At 41.5% G+C, this 18,524-nt stretch overlaps 1 protein-coding gene and 1 long non-coding RNA gene across 18 annotated transcripts in view; one reads left to right on the forward strand and one right to left on the reverse strand.

The window, feature by feature from the left end:
* Positions 1–18,524, reverse strand: part of CDKAL1 (CDKAL1 threonylcarbamoyladenosine tRNA methylthiotransferase) — a 918,695-nt gene that overhangs the window by 122,315 nt on the left and 777,856 nt on the right. The gene's annotated exons all lie outside the window — the stretch shown is intronic.
* On the forward strand, positions 9,477–13,594 carry LOC145516669 (uncharacterized). Its single transcript, XR_014061635.1, has 3 exons — positions 9,477–10,771; positions 11,854–11,935; positions 12,505–13,594. It is a non-coding gene; the product is annotated as an uncharacterized LOC145516669 (long non-coding RNA).

Genomic DNA, 18,524 nt, shown 5'->3' on the forward strand with positions numbered 1-18,524 from the left:
TGATCTTGGTTCATTTCCAAGGCAAACCATTCAATAGCACAGTAATCCATGGCTATGCCCCAACTACTAATGCCAAAGAAGCTGAAGCTAAACAGTTCTATGAAGACCTACAATACCTTCTAGAACTAACACCCCAAAACAGATGCTCTTTTCATCATAGGGGACTGGAATGCAAAGGTAGGAAGTCAAGAGATACCTGGAGTAACAGGCAAGTTAGGCCTTGGAGTACAGAATGAAGCAGGGCAAAGGCTAACAGAGTTTTGCCAAGAGAACACACAGGTCATAGCAAATACCCTCTTTCAACAACACAAGAGACAACTCTACACATGGGTATCACCAGATGGTCAATACCAAAATCAGACTAATTATATTCTTTGCAGCCAAAGATGGAGAAGCTCTAGACAGTCAGCAAAAACAAGACAGGGAGCTGACAATGGCTCGCATCATGAACTTCTTATTGCAAAATTGAGACTTAAATTGAAGGAAGTTGGGAAAACCACTAGACCTTTGAGATATGACCTAAATCAAATCCCTTACGATTATACAGTGAAAGTGACAAATAGATTCCAAGGGATTAGATCTGATAGAGTGCCTAAAGAACTATGGATGGAAGTTCACGACATTGTACAGGAGGCAGTGATCAAAACCATCCCCAAGAAAAAGAAAGGCAAAATGGTTGTCAGAGATGGTCTTACAAATAGCTGAGAAAAGAAGAGATGCAAAAGGCAAAGGAGAAAAGGAAAGATAAACCCATCTGAATGCTGAGTTCCACAGAATAGGAAGGAGAAATAAGAAAGCATTCCTAAGTGAACAATGCAAAGAAATAGAGGCAAACAATAGAATGGGAAAGACTAGAGATATCTTCAAGAAAATTAGAGATACCAAGGGAACATTTCATGCAAAGATGGGCACAATAAAGGGCAGAAACAGTATGGACCTAACAGAAGCAGAAGATATTAAGACGAGGTAGGAAGAATATACAGAAGAACTATACAAAAAAAGACCTTCATGACCCAGATAACCACGATGGTGTGATCATTCACATAGAGCCAGACATCCTGGAGTGCAAAGTCAAGTGGACCTTAAGAAACATCACTATGAACAAAGCTAGTGGAGGTGATGGAATTCCAGTTATTACAAATTCTAAAAGATTAGCCAATAAAGTGCTGCACTCAATATGCCAGCAAATTTGGAACACTCAGCAGTGACCATAGGACTGGAAAACGTCAGTTATCCTTCCAATGCCAAAGAAGGGCAATGCCAAAGAATATTCAAACTACCATACAATTGCGCTCACTTCACATGCTAGCAAGGCCACGCTCAAAATCCTCCAAGTGAGGCTTCAACAGTACGTGAACCGAGAACTTCCAGATGTACAAACTGGATTTAGAAAAAGCAGAGGAACCCGAGATCAAATTGCCAACATCCGTTGGATCATCGAAAAAGCAAAACTCCCAAAAGCAAAAATTCCAGAAAAACATCTGCTTCATTGACTATGCCAAAGCCTTTAACTGTGTGGATCACAACAAACTGTGGAAAATTCTGAAAGAGATGGGAACACCAGACAAGCTTACCTGCCCCCTGAGAAACCTGTGTGCAGGTCAAGAAGCAACAGTTAGAATTGGACATGGAACAACAGACTGGTTCCAAATTCGGAAAGGAGTACGTCAAGGCTGTATAGTCACCCTGCTTATTTAACTTATATGCAGAGTACATTATGCTAAATGCTGGGCTGGATGAAGCACAAGCTGGAATCAAGATTGCTGGGAGAAATATCAGTAATATCAGATATGCAGATGACACTATCCTTATGGCAGAAAGTGAAGAGGAACTAAAGAGACTCTTGATGAAGGTGAAAAAGGAGAGTGAAATGCTGGCTTAAAACTCAAAATTCAAAAAACGAAGATCATGACATCTGGTCCCATTACTTCACAGCAAATAGATGGGGAAACAATGTAAACAGTGACAGACTTTATTTTCTTGGGCTCCAAAATCACTGTGGACAGTGACTGCAGCCATGAAATTAAAAGACATTTGATCCTTGGAAGAAAAGCTATGACCAACCTAGACAGCATATTAAAAAGCAGAGACATCACTTTTTGACAAAGGTTGGTATAGTCACAACTATGGTTTTTCCAGTAGACATGTATGGATGTGAGAGTTGGACCATAAAGAAGGCTGAGCGCCGAAGAATTGATGCTTTTGAACTGTGGTGTTGGAGAAGACTCTTGAGAGTCCCTTGGCCTGCAAGGAGATCCAACCAGGCCATCCTAAAGGAAATTAACCATGAATATTCATTGGAAGGACTGATGGTGAAACTCCAATACTTTGGCCACCTGATGTGAAGAACTGACTCACTGGAAAAGACCCTGATGCTGGGAAGGATTGAAGGCAGGAGGGGAAGGGGATGACAGAAGACAAGATGGTGTAGGATGGCATCACCAATTCAATGGACATGAGTTTGAGCAGGGTCTGGGAGATGGTGAAGCACAGAGAAGGCCGGTGTGCTGCAGTCTGTGGGGCCGCAGAGAGTTGGTCACGACTGTGCGACTGAGCAACAACCAACCGTTCTCTCTGCTCCTTCTTGAAACTTTGGTCCTAGGCTGCTATGCGGAAGGCTAGATGACTACTTAGGCCAGTGTGTCTTAAATAAGGGTGGGGGACAGGGAAAGATCATGGTAGGGTTGGGGGAGCACACTGAAGCAGTGGGAGGGGCAGGATGCCATGGTCACAATATGCAAAGTTAGAGCTCTGCTGTTTTCTAAAGAATCCATTTACATATGGCTAGATTCTATAATATTAATATTAATCTATAACATTAATATTATACTGTGCTACATTTTATGTATATAGCAGATAGGTTTTTCTGTGTTAGCCCCAGGGCATAATCACTATGCAAAATTGCACGTAAATTAGAAAAAGGTGTTCTAAAGTCCCAAAGAATATTCCTAACAATGGACTGTTAGGACACAACTGGTACATAATTTTCAAAGTCCTTTGTATGAGTTTAAGTCTACCTTAGCCATTTCCCTGCTAAGAATCTGAAGTAGATCTTCACAATGGAATCAATGCTATTTAAACCTTAGTAATGATCTACACTTTAACCTTACAGGACTGCAAAACTGTTACCCTCAGGGAGAGGCAGGTGTTCTCTCAGCAATTTTAAACCTCCCTCCAGTGTATTTCTTTTCATATTTTACTATGTTCACCGATTTGTCTTTCCCTAAAGATTGAGCCATGTATGGATGTGAGAGTTGGATGGTGAAGAAAGCTGAGCGCCGAAGAATTGATGCTTTTGAACTGTGGTGTTGGAGAAGACTCCTGAGAGTCCCTTGGACTGCAAGGAGATCCAACTAGTCCATCCTAAGGGAGATCAGTCCTGGGTGTTCATTGGAAGGACTGATGTTGAAGCTGAAACTCCAATACTTTGGCCACTTCATGCGAAGAGTTGACTCATTGGAAAAGACCCTAATGCTGGGAAGGATTGGGGGCAGGAGGAGAAGGGGACGACAGAGGATGAGATGGCTGGATAGCATCACTGACTTGATGGACATGGGTTTGGGTAAACTCCGGGAGTTGGTGATGGACTGGGAGGCCTGGTGTGCAGCGATTTATGGGGTCGCAAAGAGTCGGACACGACTGAGCGACTGAACTGAACTGAAAGATTGAGCCAGGTCATAGTCACCCTTATATCTTCAGAGCCTAGCAAGGTCTACCTCCCAGAAGGAGAGAACCAAGAATCTTGGTTGAATGAATGAACTAATAAAGTTAAAGGTGGAGAGATTTCAATTGAGCATAAATGTGGAAGTGAGGGAAAGAGGGAGGAAGAAGAAAGACTGGAGGAGGGAACAAAGGAAGGAAGAAAGCATTATGGAAGTGGTTATTTCTCTAAAACAGCAGAGTTTATTTGCCATCTATTATCTGGATTTAAAAGTCCCGAGTCTAAGATGCTATGAATTATTGAACACCTGTTATGGACTTAGCACTCTGATGGTTCCCGGAAGAAAGGGCAAGTGAAAGTTTAGCAAAAAGACATTAGTCACAAAAGTTATCCTAAGGAGCTTACAATTTAAGTGGGGGAACTAAGATTAACCATGAAGCAGTCAAAGGACAATACATCCTAGCATGTAATTAGATTCTAAATTACTTGTTACAGATAAAATTGTAGGTTAAAAGGGAGGAACTGTAGTGTGAGCTGGAGGAATTGGGAAAGACTTGTCTGAGGTTTGGGACTTGGGCTGCCCCTTGAAAGACTAAGAGGGAAGAGCAACAATCTCCCCAAAGACAGGGCCGGGGAGGAGACTGTTCAGGGATCCCTGAGGCCAGTTTGGCTGGTGAGAGAAGCTGGCAGGGCGGAGCCCAGTTACTGGCGGCCTTGGAAGTCAGCCTAAGGCCTTTCTGCTCAGGATGTGGTGGCCTTTAGGCGTGGCCAGGAGGAGGTTTCCGGGAGGACTCACATCCTAGTCTTTCTCTTTCCCCTGGATGAGGGTGATTTGCAGCAGCTAGAATCATCCAATGGGTGAACTTCTGAGAATGTGGCAGATGAAAGTGGTGGTGGCAGGCCGGGCTTCTCATTCTGGTTCCCAGATGGTGAGAGAGGGAGGCCAGGAAGCGTCACTGTTTCCCCAAATTCTGTGACTTCACAGAAGCTGCAGGAAATGGGATGGAGATGGGAAGAAAGAGCTCTTCTCCTCTGCCTCCGAGGGTGGTATTTTACAAGAGGCATATGGTGCTGGCTTCCATCTGAGATGGTTCCCACAAGTGTGCCTCTTCCCATGAGCAATAAACCAATCAGAGAAATAGCCTCTTGGCAAAGCAGCCCAATGCTGGGTGAGACTACCTTCCATCTTTCTAGATCACTGAGATTTTTACATTGATAGGTAAGTATGTGCTTCTTCTATCTTCTCTGAAGATAGATGCTAAACACACTTGTTGGGATATATAATACTGGCTATCCACAAAATTAAATTCACCACAAATTTTGAGCTGCCATTATAACACCCTGTTATCTCAGAATAATAACTGCTTGGAGCCATTGCGATATTTATAAAGTATCAGAGCTTTAACAAAATGAAAATATGCCATAAAAGAAATGCCCTTCAAATTTTATGCAAATGCATCAGTTTGAATAAAATAAACATTAAGTTTACATATGCAAATTAATTCTAACTAGCCATGTTTTCATACTTGGTTATTAACCACAGTTAATAACAGACAGTTTTCTTTTATGTCTCACTGAAATTAGCCCTATCATTTAGAAAATATTAACCAAAGAATGCTTTAGCTGGAGAGGGTGTGGAGAAAAGGTAACCCTCTTACACTGTTGGTGGGAATGCAAACTAGTACAGCCACTATGGAGAACAGTGTGGAGATTCCTTAAAAAACTGGGAATAGAACTGCCATATGACCCAGCAATCCCACTGCTGGGCATACACACCGAGGAAACCAGAATTGAAAGAGACGCGTGTACCCCAATGTTCATCGCAGCACTGTTTACAATAGCCAGGACATGGAAGCAACCCAGATGTCCATCAGCAGACGAATGGATAAGGAAGCTGTGGTACATATACACAATGGAATATTACTAAGCCATAAAAAAAATACATTTGAATTGGTTCTATTGAGATGGATGAAACTGGAGCCCATTATACAGAGAGAAGTAAGCCAGAAAGAAAAACACCAATACAGTATACTAATGCATATATATGGAATTTGATATATGGTAACGATAACCCTATATGCGAGACAGAATAAGAGACACAGATGCATAGAACAGTCTTATGGACTCTGAGGGAGATGGTGAGGGTGGGACGTTCTGGGAGAATAGCATTGAAACATGTATATTATCATATGTGAAACAGAACACCATTCCATATTCGATGCATAAGACAAATGCTCAGGGCTGGGGCAATGGGATGGCCCAGAGGGATGGGATGGGGAGGGAGGTGGGTGGGGGGTCCAGGATGGGGAACACATGTAAACCCATGGCTGATTCATGTCAATGTATGGCAAAAACTACTACAATATTGTAAAGTAATTAGCCCCCAACTAAAATGAATAAATTTCTTTAAAAAAACAAAACAAAACAAACAAACAAAAAGAATGCTTTACATTTTTATGCATTAAATATGAAATATTATCCAAATAAGTAAAAAACCCATATATTTGAAGATATACCATAAAACAATAAAGAGATAATTTTATGCAACTAATTTTGTGTTAAGATTTTACTTGAGATCAGAGAAACCATGTTTATCTGTGCCTGCCTCTATGTATCTGTGATCTTACTGTGTTTGTTTGTATCTCCATTCTAAGACTGAATCTTAGGATGATTTCACATGGGAACAATAAAAAGGATCTTCTACCAATGAATGAAGTGGCAACAGGACTTCCCTGGCTGTCCAGTGGTTAAGGCTCTGAGCTTCCACTGCAGGAGGCATGAGTTTGATCCCTGGTTGGGGAACTAAGATCCCCCATTCCACAAGGCATGGCCAAAAAAGAAAAAGTAGCAAGAAAACGTTTTTTGGGAGGGATACTGAGAAGTAAGTCGGGTCTTTTGTTTTATATACCAATGAATAATCATAACAGTTTTAACTAAGGTACCTTCTGAAGCCTAAATACATTTCAAACCACGGTGTCAACAAACATACAGTAATGATCATTGCTTATAAAGTCCATTTTGCAGGTAGAAAAAATGATTGCAAGAATAAGTGACTTGATTAAAGACAAACTGTCAGAAACAAAATTAAACTTAGCTGTCTTACCTTTTAGCTCAAAACATTTCTCATTAACCCTCACTTATGTCTAAGACCCACTACTGGACAAGACTTCACTTAGCCCAGAGGTGGGCTTACAAGAGACAAACAGGATTTTAGGATATATCTTCCTATCTTATTTCTTGTCTTTTAACCACTGATTCTTAACTGTTTAAGTGATATTTTTGATTATCAAAATCATCCATGAGGCTTAAAAATATGCAACGATCAGGACCCACACCAGAGCCAATGAAATATAATCTCTGAGGATGGAATCCTTTAAGACTTCTTTTTCGAGAAAAATAGCATGTTTACTAGTCAACTGCCTGACACACTTCCATGTTTCCTGTTTGGAAATGTCCTGAATCTCATAATCCTCTTAATTTGTTTGGTCATTTCCCTTTTCTGTATTTTCTGTCCTTTTACTTTTTTTTTTTAAAGCTGCCCACCTCAAAGGATTCTTCTGGTGATCTTACAGATTTGGAAAAGATACAGTGAAAGAAAATTTTAAAACTCTCTGCTTCAGAGTGAAAGAATTAAAGGAAAATCATTTGCTCTGGGGGTTTTCTTAATCATTGTTTCATCAGTATTTTTGGAGATGGTTGTCAGGCAAGAAGACTCAGGGATGAAGCAACACAAAGGAAAATACAAAGAAGAGATCATTCTTACCAAGGAAAACAGACCCAGCCATGCCAGCTTATATGCAAATGTTACTCTGAGACCGGTTTTAATTCTCTAAATGGTAATTGCAAATGGAAAAAAAAGGGTCTTTATAGGAAAGAATGGCCATCACTGAGGTTTCTTTCATGCTCTTTGTTGCACACAGTTCTATTAACAAGTGTTAGAATAGGATTCATTCATCCAAAAACCTAATATGACCACTTCCCTGGCAGTCCAGTGGTTAAGACTGAGCGCTTCCACTGCAGGGGTACCGGTTTGACCCCTGGTTGGAGAACTAAGATCCTATATGCTGCGTAGCCAAAAAACAAACAAATCAATGAAATCCCCAAAATCTAATATGGTGAAACAAAACAACAACATTACAAATTTACTATTCCTCCAGAATGTGTGGTAGAGAATTCTAATTAACCCAACGTTGTGATAAATTAGTAACAACAACGTTTACTGTTTCATACATGTATTTAACAGTAAACATATTGTGAATATAATATTTAAACTTACTGAGGTAACACTGGTTTATAATACGTGTAAGTTTCATGCGTACAACATTGTATTTCTACTTCTATATACACTACACTATGCTCACCCCACCAGAAGTTAGTTTCCATCCAATAGGCTGATCTCCTTTACCCATTTCACACCCCCCATCCCCGAATATAAGTTTTTTGATAAATCAAAGAAGTTCGTGTCTTTAGTTCTCATTGGATAATTCTTCAGGTACAAATATACCCACACAAAATTGGCATGAAGTGACTAAGCAGAATTGTCTGTGTTCTGTCTGCCTTTTCCATCACCATGGCAAGAAGACACAGCTCATAGAGAGTGCAGGTGTGTACTCATATTCATTCAACAATTGGCGCTGATTTTGTGCCAAGCGCTGTGCCAGGCAATAGACTTACCGCTGTGAGCGTAAGTTATGGTCCCTGCCTTTCCAGTACTTAACATTCTAACTAGAGAGACAGAGAACCATGGCATTCAAACTGTCAACAAGCAAAGTAGGCGTCATTTTGCAGGAGACAGTGGAGAAAAGCAATGTCACTGATTTTGTCCGCTTAGGTTGCTAGCACAGAATACTATAGACTGAGTAGCTCAAACAACATTTCTTTCTCACAGTTCTGCCGCCTGAAATCTAAGATTTAAGTGTTACTTTGGAAAAACTGGTGTCTGGTGGGGGCCCTCTTCCTGGTTTGCAAACAGTAGTCTTCCCGCTGTATCCTCACGTGGCTGAGGAACAAGCTGGAGTCTCTTCCTGTAAGGACACCAACCCAGCATGGGGGTTGGGGGGTGGCCTCCATCCTCACGAACTTATCTAAACATAATTCTGTCCCAAACCCACCTCCCAGTACCATCCATTGGGGAGTAGGTTTCAACACATGAATTTTGGAGAGACAAACACAAAGTTCTTAACAGCCATCTAGACCCGGCTGTCCAGCAGGATCGCCAATAGGTAAGTACCAAGCCCTTGAAAGCCCAGTCAAATGGAGATGTCCTGTAGTGTAAGTTATACACCAGATTTCAAAAATTTAGTATGGGGAACAAATACTGTGGCAAGTACCTCATGAATAATATTTTGTATTCTTACCTGTTAAAATGATAATATTTTGGATATATTCAGTTCAGTCACTCAGTCGTGTCTGACTCTTTGTGACCCCAAGGACTACAGCACATCAGGCTTCCCTGTCCATCACCAACTCCTGGAACTTGCTCAAATTCATATCCATCGAGTCGGTGATGCCATCCAATCATCTCGTCCTCTGTCGTCCCCTTCTCCTCCTGCCTTCAATCTTTCCCAGCATCAGGGTCTTTTCCAATGAGTCAGTTCTTCGCATCAGGTCCAATGTATTGGAGCTTCAGCGTGAGCATTAAGTCCTGCCAGTGATTATTCAGGACTGATTTCCTTTAGGATCAACTGATTTGATCTCCCTGCAGTCCAACAGACTCTCAAGATATTGAGTTAAGTGAAAAATACTACAATTTTTTTTGCTAGTTTCTTCTTATAGCTGTTAGAAAACTGAAGATTACTTCTGAGGCTCACACTTTGGTCTTGCATCATATTTCTGTAGAACAGCAGTGGTTTAGCTCTGCAGTTCTCAAACAGAGGAAATTTTGGCCCCCAAGGGACATTTGGCAATATCTGGGGACATCTTTTGTTTGTGACAACTAGAAGGAGGAGATGCCATGAACATCTAGCTGGTAGAGGCCTCAGAAAGCTGCGAAACATTTTACAAGGCACAGGACAATCTTCCCCCATCACAAAGAATTACCCATCCCAAATGTCACAGGGCCAAAACCGAGAAACTCTGATCGAGAGAATTCAATTAATAAGGTATAAAAAGAGCTTAAAAGTGAACACTGTGAAACCTACAAATCTACATCTGTATAATGGACTACACATGATGTAGTGGGGCTTCCCTGGTGGCTCATATAGTAAAGAATCTGCCTGCAATGCAGGAGACTTGGGTTCAATCCCTGGGTTGGGAAGATACCCTGGAGAAGGGATTGGCAACCCACTCCAGTATTCTCGCCTGGAGAATCTCATGGACAGAGGAGCTTGGCGGGCTACAGTCCATGGAGTCTGATATAGTAATCTATGACCAACAAATTTCCATTTGCAAGATAAAGGGCCTGAGGCCAGAAGCATCGCATGTGTGTGGCATGAGACAGAAAAGCAGACTAGCTCACGTCACCCTTCAGAACCCTGGTGGTCACATGTCACCAGCATGTTCGGAAGAGCTGGAGGATCCTCTCAGAACCCTGGATAGATGGTTTGCAGTTTAAGGCACATTCTTATGCGTCTGAGTATCCACACAAATATTCACAACAAATCTCCTTAGGTCTCATGGTAAAGAACTTATTGTTTATAATTCTGACTAGATGGAACCTTCCATAATCAAGATTTTTGAGTTCAAAATGAGCAATGTGTGGTAAATGGTTCATCTCAGCGAAGTTTATTTCTCCCTGAATGTGCCATGTATTTCGAAGAAGTTAAGAAATTTGGCTGAAATCAGTCTTAACCCTGTAGCATTCCAGAAATTGCTTTTCTTTTGAAGGTGTGCCTGATTTCAACTGGTTTACTTGCCATGTTTTGTTTTTTTTTTTTCCTGACTCCCAGGCAATCAAGAGTTCTGATTATTTCAGCTTTCTGTTTGGATTTTAGCAAGGAACTGTAACCATACTTGGCTGTGATGCATGACATATTTGAAGCTGCAGGATCAAAGGGTTTGGGGACTTTGCCTAAATATTTGGAACCCCTACTTCTCTATCTATTTCCATCCTGATGCAAGAGAGAAGCCCAGTGGTTATCACTGAAGTTCTTCACAAATAACAGCAGGAAAGTAAGTTTCCTTCCTTCGTCCTCAGAGATGGAAATCTACTCCCCTATCTACCCCAGTCTCATCTGAAAACTCCCCTTCTTTGATCCTGCAGATCCACAGGCCCTGCTCACCTGAACTGCTCCTTCTCAAAGCTCAACTGTTGCTCTGAGATTTAAATAAAGTTTTCTTATTCATGCATTGGCATTTTTACATCCAGGCCACCTCTGATTATTTTTTAAATAGGCAGAAAGTGGCGCGCCCTTGTAGTCACAGTCTTTGAAATTTAGGCAAAAATCACTGGAAAGGATGAAACAATGCCATTTGCAGCAACATGGACGGACCTAGAGATTGTCACACTAAGTGAAGTAAGTCAGACAGAGAAGGAGAAATAGTGTATGACATCCCTTATATGTGGAATCTAAAAAGAAAGGATACAAGTGAACTTATAGCACAGAAACAGACTCATAAACTTAGAGAATGAACTAAGGTTGGTGGGGCGGAGAGACGGGGGGAACGGATAGTTAGGGAGTTTGGGATGGACATGTATACACTATTATATTTGAAATGGATAACCAACAAGAGTCTACTGTACAACATAGGGAACTCAGTTCAACTGATGTGGCAGCCTGGATGGGAGGAGAGTTTGGGGGGAAATGAGTACATGTGTATGTAGGGCTGAGTACCTTTGCTGTTCGCCTGAAACTATCACAACGTTGTTAATCAGATATACCCCAATACAAAATAAAAAAGTTTAAAAGATGAAAAAATTAGGCAAAAATAAGGCTCTACTTGAAAGCAAAATACAATTGATTAGTGATCAGGTGAAAGGAAATTGTCTTGTTATTGAAACAACTTGAAGAAGACCAGGATTGGTGCATTTTCCATTATATTTTGCTGCATCATTAAACCAAAGGAAGAAAAAAACAAAAAGGAAACCACATTACTTTATATAACTTTCAAACCTCATGTAACCTCCCGGGCCCTCCCCTCTTAGCTAGATTCATCATCTGCCTCTAAAGCATGATAATTTTCCAGAGTAAAACATGTCTAGGAAAAGTTCCTATACTTTGGATAAAAATACACATAATTCGTTTGTATTCTAGGTGATGTATGACAATGTTCAGCAGCAGGGAAAACAGCAGAGTGAGTTGGCACGTGTCACGAATACTCCAGTTCTCCTTCTGGGTAAGTACTTGGTAGAACTACAACTTTTCACTCTTTTGAATTTAGACATAGCCATGTGAAAAAGGCTAAAAACAAATAACAAAAACAAGCAAAAGTGATGAGTGTCACTTCCGGTCCTGTTTGAAAGGAAGTGCTCATGGCAGTGTCAATCAGCCCAGATCTTGGGTGAATTTGATAGCCAGGGCCCTTCTGAAGACCTGACTTTGAAGGTGTAGCCTGTGATGGTAAGTCCCAGGGATCTGGGGGTTTTGATTACTACAGCATCTACCTATCCTGACTAATAAATACATCACTTAAGGTCTAGTACCTTATTTTTACCTTCTGTGCGTTTTCAAAATATCACTTACTTTCTAATAGAAGAAAACAAATGTAATAAACACGCTTAAAAAATAACAATTTCAAAGAAGAAAAGTACTTAAAAGCACAGAGAGTATAGTATTGGAGAAGAGGGTGATTGTCTGACAACAGATGTTGTTACTGCTGTTGTGTGTGTGTTGTTTTCATGGTGCTACTTCGTGGTGTTGAGCATGGTGATTTGATCCGTTTTTTTCTCCCTGCCAATTCAACAGTGTGACCACAGAACGATTTTTAGTGACCAGTTTTTCCATGCCCTGCTTTTGGATGCAGCCGGTTTTCCATGATGTTTTGACGTTTGTGGTCCTTATTTGACTCCGCGAGGATGGAGAATACCAACTTGAAGAACACCTGCAGCGTCTGAGACTCAGCATCTAACTTTTCCATATGCTCTTTTTTCAGTTCTCCCACTGCATACTAACCACAAGTATGCAGGCCTGAAGACTGAATACTAATCAAAAGGGAAAACTGGGTTGGTTGCGGCGTAAGGCCTTAGTAGGAAATTCCTCCAGCTGCCAGGGCATGTGTTGAACACATGACTCCTTCTGGCAATGGCCGATGCTCTACACCAGCTGACTACCAATAACTTGGAAGTTGGGCTATTTTCCTTTTTAATTTTCACTTAATTTGCAGTTTTATCAAAATGAAGTGTTTACTTAATTTTTAGAAAGCAAACAGTTCTACCAGCCTGTAAGGAAAACCTCTATCTCTACCAACCCCTGATTTCTACTTCTCAGATTACTCATTTACTGACTGGATTATCCATTTAAAACCTATTCACTGTTTTTGTCCCCATGTTTCTGAGTAATCTGCTTCTCTTGTGGTGCTTGCTTTTTTCAAATTTAGATAGATGTATTGATTTCCCATTATAAAACACACAAACTTCACTTTCCTACATACTGCTGTATACACACATGCACTCATACACATATACTAGTTAGTTTTTGCTGTGTAACAAATCATCCCCAAACGTACTGGCTTAAACCAGTCATTTATGTACTCACAAATCTGTGGATTAGAAATTTGAAGTGGACTGGGCAATCCTGGTCTTGACAGAGCTCATGGTCAGCTGCGGTTGGTTCCTGGGGGCTGGCTCGCTGGAGTGGCCTCAGCTAGAGTGCCTCTCCCACTCTCCATGCCATCTTCCATCCTCCAGCGAGTTATGACGGACTCGTTCACACAGTGTTTCTGAGCATAGCAATCAATTTTATCCTCTTGTTTCTTCTAAATTCACTTGGTAGCTTTTAAAGTAAGACCTATTGTTAATATCTTTAACAGAGATCCATGCTGATGGCTTGCCATGGACCTTTTTTTGAAGTTTTAAAAACTTTATTTCTGTACTATTCTATTTAATATTTATTTATTCTATTGTAGCAGGCTCCCTGGTGCCTCAGTAAGTGGAGAATCTGCCTGCAATACAGGAGGCCTGGGTTCAATCCCTGGGTTGGAAAGATCCCCTGGAGAAGGGAATGGCAACCCACTCCAGTGTTCTTGCCTGGAAAATCCCATGGACAGAGGAGCCTAGCAGGTTACAGACCACAGGGTTGCAAAGAGTCGGACACAACTGAGCAACGAAATCACCAGTCTCACTAAAATATTATAAAATGATGCTGTATTCACGTACCTATTTTGAAATTCTAAAAGTGCTGTAAGTCTTGTGAGCGTTTCTTTTTAAGAGCACTCTGTCAGAAACTAACACAGCACTGTAAAGCAATTATCTTCCAGTTAAAAAAAATCCACTAAAAAAAAGCACTCCATTCTTGTGTTATGGATGCAACATCTTCTCTTATTTCTCTGAGGGTTTTGTTTAATTTACATTTTCTTCTGCTCCCTGAATGGTCTGTTCCCTCTGTGATATTTATTCATTTTTGACTTCACCTTTCATGTTAGATATTTCTTTCAAATATCTGTTAACTCTTTTGCTGTCCATTTTTAAGAGAAGTCCTAAAAAGTCAATGGCAGAAGTCCTCAAAAGTTCCTGTCTGCAGAATGAAAGTATATGGGTGGGATTTGCAATGAATGAGATTCACTGGAGGGTGATGGGGATTTTGTTGGGTTCCCCCAACTCTTCCTATCTAGTTTTCTATTGCCACAGTAACGAATTACCCCACAAACTTGGCAGCTAAAGCAGCACACGTTTACTGTCTTCCAGTTCTGGAGGTCAGATGTCCGATATGGCCTCGCTTCAGGTTGTTGGCAGGGCTGCATTCCTTTCTGAGCCTCCAGGGAACAAATCCATTTCCTTCCCTTTTCTGGGTTCTAAAACCCACTCCTATTCCTTGACCTTTAGCCCTCTCCTTCCATCTTCAAAGCCAGTAACAGTGGGTCAAGTCTTTTTTACATGACATCAGTCTGACCTCTTCTGCTTCTCTCTTCCACTTTTAAAGACCTTGGCGATGACCGTGGGTCCACCTGGATAACCCAGGACACTCTCCTTATTGTGGTCAGCTGATTAGCAACTTTAATTCCATCTGCCACCCGAATTACCCTTTGCCACGTAACCTCACATAGTCACAGGTCTCAGGGATTAGGATTGAACATCACACTGCTTACCAGTTACCTCATATCTGTACATACTTTCTTTAGGGCTGATCAGTTTACCCCAAGCCTCCTTTCTCCTGCCAGTACACATGCAGCCTGGCTGCCAGCTTTCTGGGAACAAGGGTAAAATGGTGCTGCTAGTTACAACAGCCAAGACATGGAAACAACCTAAATTTCCTGTCAACAGATGAATGGATAAAAAAGAAATGGTACCTATATACCACGGAATGTTCCTTAGCCATAAAAAGGAATGAGATTGGATCTTTTGTAGAGACATGGACAGACCTAGAATCTGTCAATACAGAGTGAAGTACGTTAGAAAGAGAAAAACAAATATTGTGTATCAACGCATGTAGTATGTGGAATCTAGAAAAATGGCACTGATGAACCTATTTACAAGGCAATAGAGACACAGACATAGAGAATGGATGTGTGGACACCGTGGGGGAAGGGGAGGGTGGGGAGAATTGGGAGAGTAGCATTGACATATATACACAACCATGTGTAAAACAGATGGGAAGCCGCTGTTTAGCACAAGGAGCTCAGCTCAGTGCTCTGTGATGACCTAGAAGCGTGGGACTGGGGGGGGGGAGGTGCGGCAAGGGAGGCTCAAGAGGGAGGGGATATAGGTGTGCATATAGCTGATTCACGTTGTGTAGCAGAAACTAACACCATATTGGAGAGCAACTATACTCCGATTTTTTTTTTTTTTTTTTAATGGTGCTGGTGATGCCCCTCTTAGCTTCCCTGGTTTCCATATGTCACAAAGGCCCTCAGCTGCATCCAGTGTTCCTGTATCCAGAATGTTCTCTCTTAGCCTCTCAAGAATAAACCTCCAGACTTGTCCTGGGTAGGGAGGAGACGGTGGCTGGCAGTGCAGGAAACCGTAGGGAATCTAGGTCCAGCTAGTCCTTAAACAGATTTGTAGTCACTTCTCCTGGCATCAGTCTTGCTCACACCCCTTTGGGGGCAGCTGGTGCTTCTGCTGCTGAGACTCTCCAGGCCGCTGTGGCTCCATCAAATCTGATTTTTGGCTTTGCTTCTTAGAGGCTCTTGCCATTCAGCTTTCTCCTGTCTAGTAAGTTAGTTATTGCCCATCCATCTGCTCTCTGGCTTTCAAAATAATGTTATTTCCTCTTTTGTCCCCCTGGCCCTTACTGATGGGTGTTTTTCATTCTCTTACTGTCATCCTACTGAGGCTTTGAGTGGGAATGGAGGTATAATCATGTTTGTTTGTTTTATCTGCCATGTTTAGCTAGAAGTCCCTCTGGTTTGTTTTTGGGGAGAATTAAGTAATTGTGAAACCAATTATATTCTTTGTGTTCTGCATGACAATCAGTTTCTATTAGTTTTCACTAAACACTAGCGAAAGGGTTCAGCAGTTTTTGAATTCCCTGTGAAGGAAAAAGAAAGGAAGTGAAAGTGGCAATTACCAAGAGTGTACTTGTGTGTGCTCAGTCATGTCTGGCTCCCTGTGGCCCCCATGGACTATAACCCGCCATGCTCCTCTGTCCATGGGATTTCCCAGGCAAAATACTGGAGTGGGTTGCCATTTCCTTCTCCAGGGAATCTTCCCAACACAGGGATTGAATCTGAATCTCTTGCATCTCCAGCACTGGCAGTCAGATTCTTTACCACTGAGCCACCTCGGAAGCCCCAGTTACCCAGTTCTTGTTGTTCAGCTGCTCAGTTGTGTCTGACTCTTTGCAACACCATGGCCTGTGGCACGCCAGGCTTCCTTATCCTTCACTAGTAGCCGTCTCAAAATAGTAATGTCTAAACAGTCTGCTTTGCCTGGTCCGGAACAGGTGCTCAATATTTATATGAATTGCATGATGCTTAAAAAGTACTCCAAGAATTGGGTGGGTCCAGCTTTAATCCCAACATCTTTGAGCACAGGCCCATGAATACTGAGTTGTTGCTGAATAAATACTGAGGAATCCACTATTTGTTTTTCTGGAGTTGAAGGTAAAAAAGCAAGGTCTTTCTCATTCTAAATGTCTGAAATGAGAAGTGAAAACTACTACACCCTAATCAATTTCAATGAAGGCAAAATACTGAATTCCCTGGGATGCATCAAATAGAACTTTGATGTATACTAGTGATACTGTTGGTAGTAAATCAGATAAATCATGTATAGAAGGTGCGGATTTTATCACCTCCTAGTGATGTTATCTTAATATGTCACACTCTCTCCTCCTTCCCCAAAGCATGCTATTTCATTAATTGTTTTACTTCTGTCTGGGGACTGAAAGCTTGGCCAACGGCTGCTGATGTTTTGACAGTGCAGGTGAATCAGACAAAAACATCACCCACTTACAGGCAGGGCGGTGCCGACGATCTCTGTTTCCTCCTCCTAGCACTACGGCCCTTTTCACAAGTGTCTGCTGCCCCTTCTGGATGCCTGCAGTTTGTTCCCTGTGAATATCTGAAGAGGTGTGGGAGCTCTCGGTGGGTTACCAGGGGCCTTCGGGCATCTAGCAGTTTGCTCAGACCAACAGCCAACATAGCTACTTGGCAGGCTCCAAGCGAGCACCCTGGCTGCTCTCAGAAACCTTCTTCTAACCCTGGGCTAATTGTCTCCACTGTGCTGGGCCTTCTTTGTGGACACCTATGAGCTGCAGCTGCATCCAACAGCACCATGACACAGAAACTCGGTTGTGTTAGCAAAGCCGGCTTCTGCTCTGAAATGCTCCTAATTAGCTGTTAACACATGACATCTCCACACATCCACCTCGGTGCAGAGAACAGCCAGTTCATCTCATGCATAGAAGGCCGATGACAAAGGTGAGAAAGAATGAATTGTTATGATACATTTTGTTCTTTCAGAGTAAAAAAAAAAAAAATATATATATATATATACACACACATATATATATATATTTGATGAATTGTATATTATAGTACTTTGTTGTCCTATATTTCTGATTCCAAACATGAGACCTCAACTGGAATGCTGGGTGGCTGAGAAAACAGGAGAAGAAAAGCTATTTTTTTTTAATCTGTTCTGCAAAGATAGAAAAGCAATTGAAGAGATACTTATTAAAACTCCAACTGGCTCCGTGACCTTGGGCACAATCTTTCTTCTCTTTGGGCCTCAGTGTTTCTCATTTATAAACGAAGGGAATGGATTCTTTTATATATTGAACTAAGAGGTTTCTTTCAGTGTTAAAAACCCGAGATTCGAAGATAGCTACATTACTGAAGCAATGGGGAAGAAAGCCTTTGAAAAAAGCACGACTCCCATTATATGAGGATTTGTTATATCCAACTCAGATTTAGCACCTTTGTACACAGATGGGTGTTAGAAATTTGCAACGAGTAAGGAATATGCTGAAAGATTTAGTAGAAAGAAACAGCATATTGGTTTAAAAAAAAACAGCAATTTTGTTTGAAGCGCTCTGTGCACTGGGAAATTATTATCTAGCATCAGAGAAAACATTTGCTTTATTTATGATTTCATGATCTCAAGTACAACTTTGTAACCATAACTGTGACTGGTCCACTGTCAATTCTTGGGACCTGGAGATCTCTAACTCCACAGGGAAGACAGGAGAATATTGCCTCGCCCTGCGTCTCTCAACCCCACACCAAGTGTTTTATCAGGCACCACCTCATGCAGGACTCATTTCTTACAGTCAGAAAGGCACAACTTGAAAGAACTTTTTCTGCAGACATTTTGAAAGCTAAACTT

Source organism: Giraffa tippelskirchi, chromosome 8, assembly GCF_054371585.1.
Source record: "Giraffa tippelskirchi isolate mGirTip1 chromosome 8, T2T-mGirTip1v1.2.pri, whole genome shotgun sequence".
NCBI classification, from domain to species: Eukaryota; Metazoa; Chordata; class Mammalia; order Artiodactyla; family Giraffidae; genus Giraffa; species Giraffa tippelskirchi.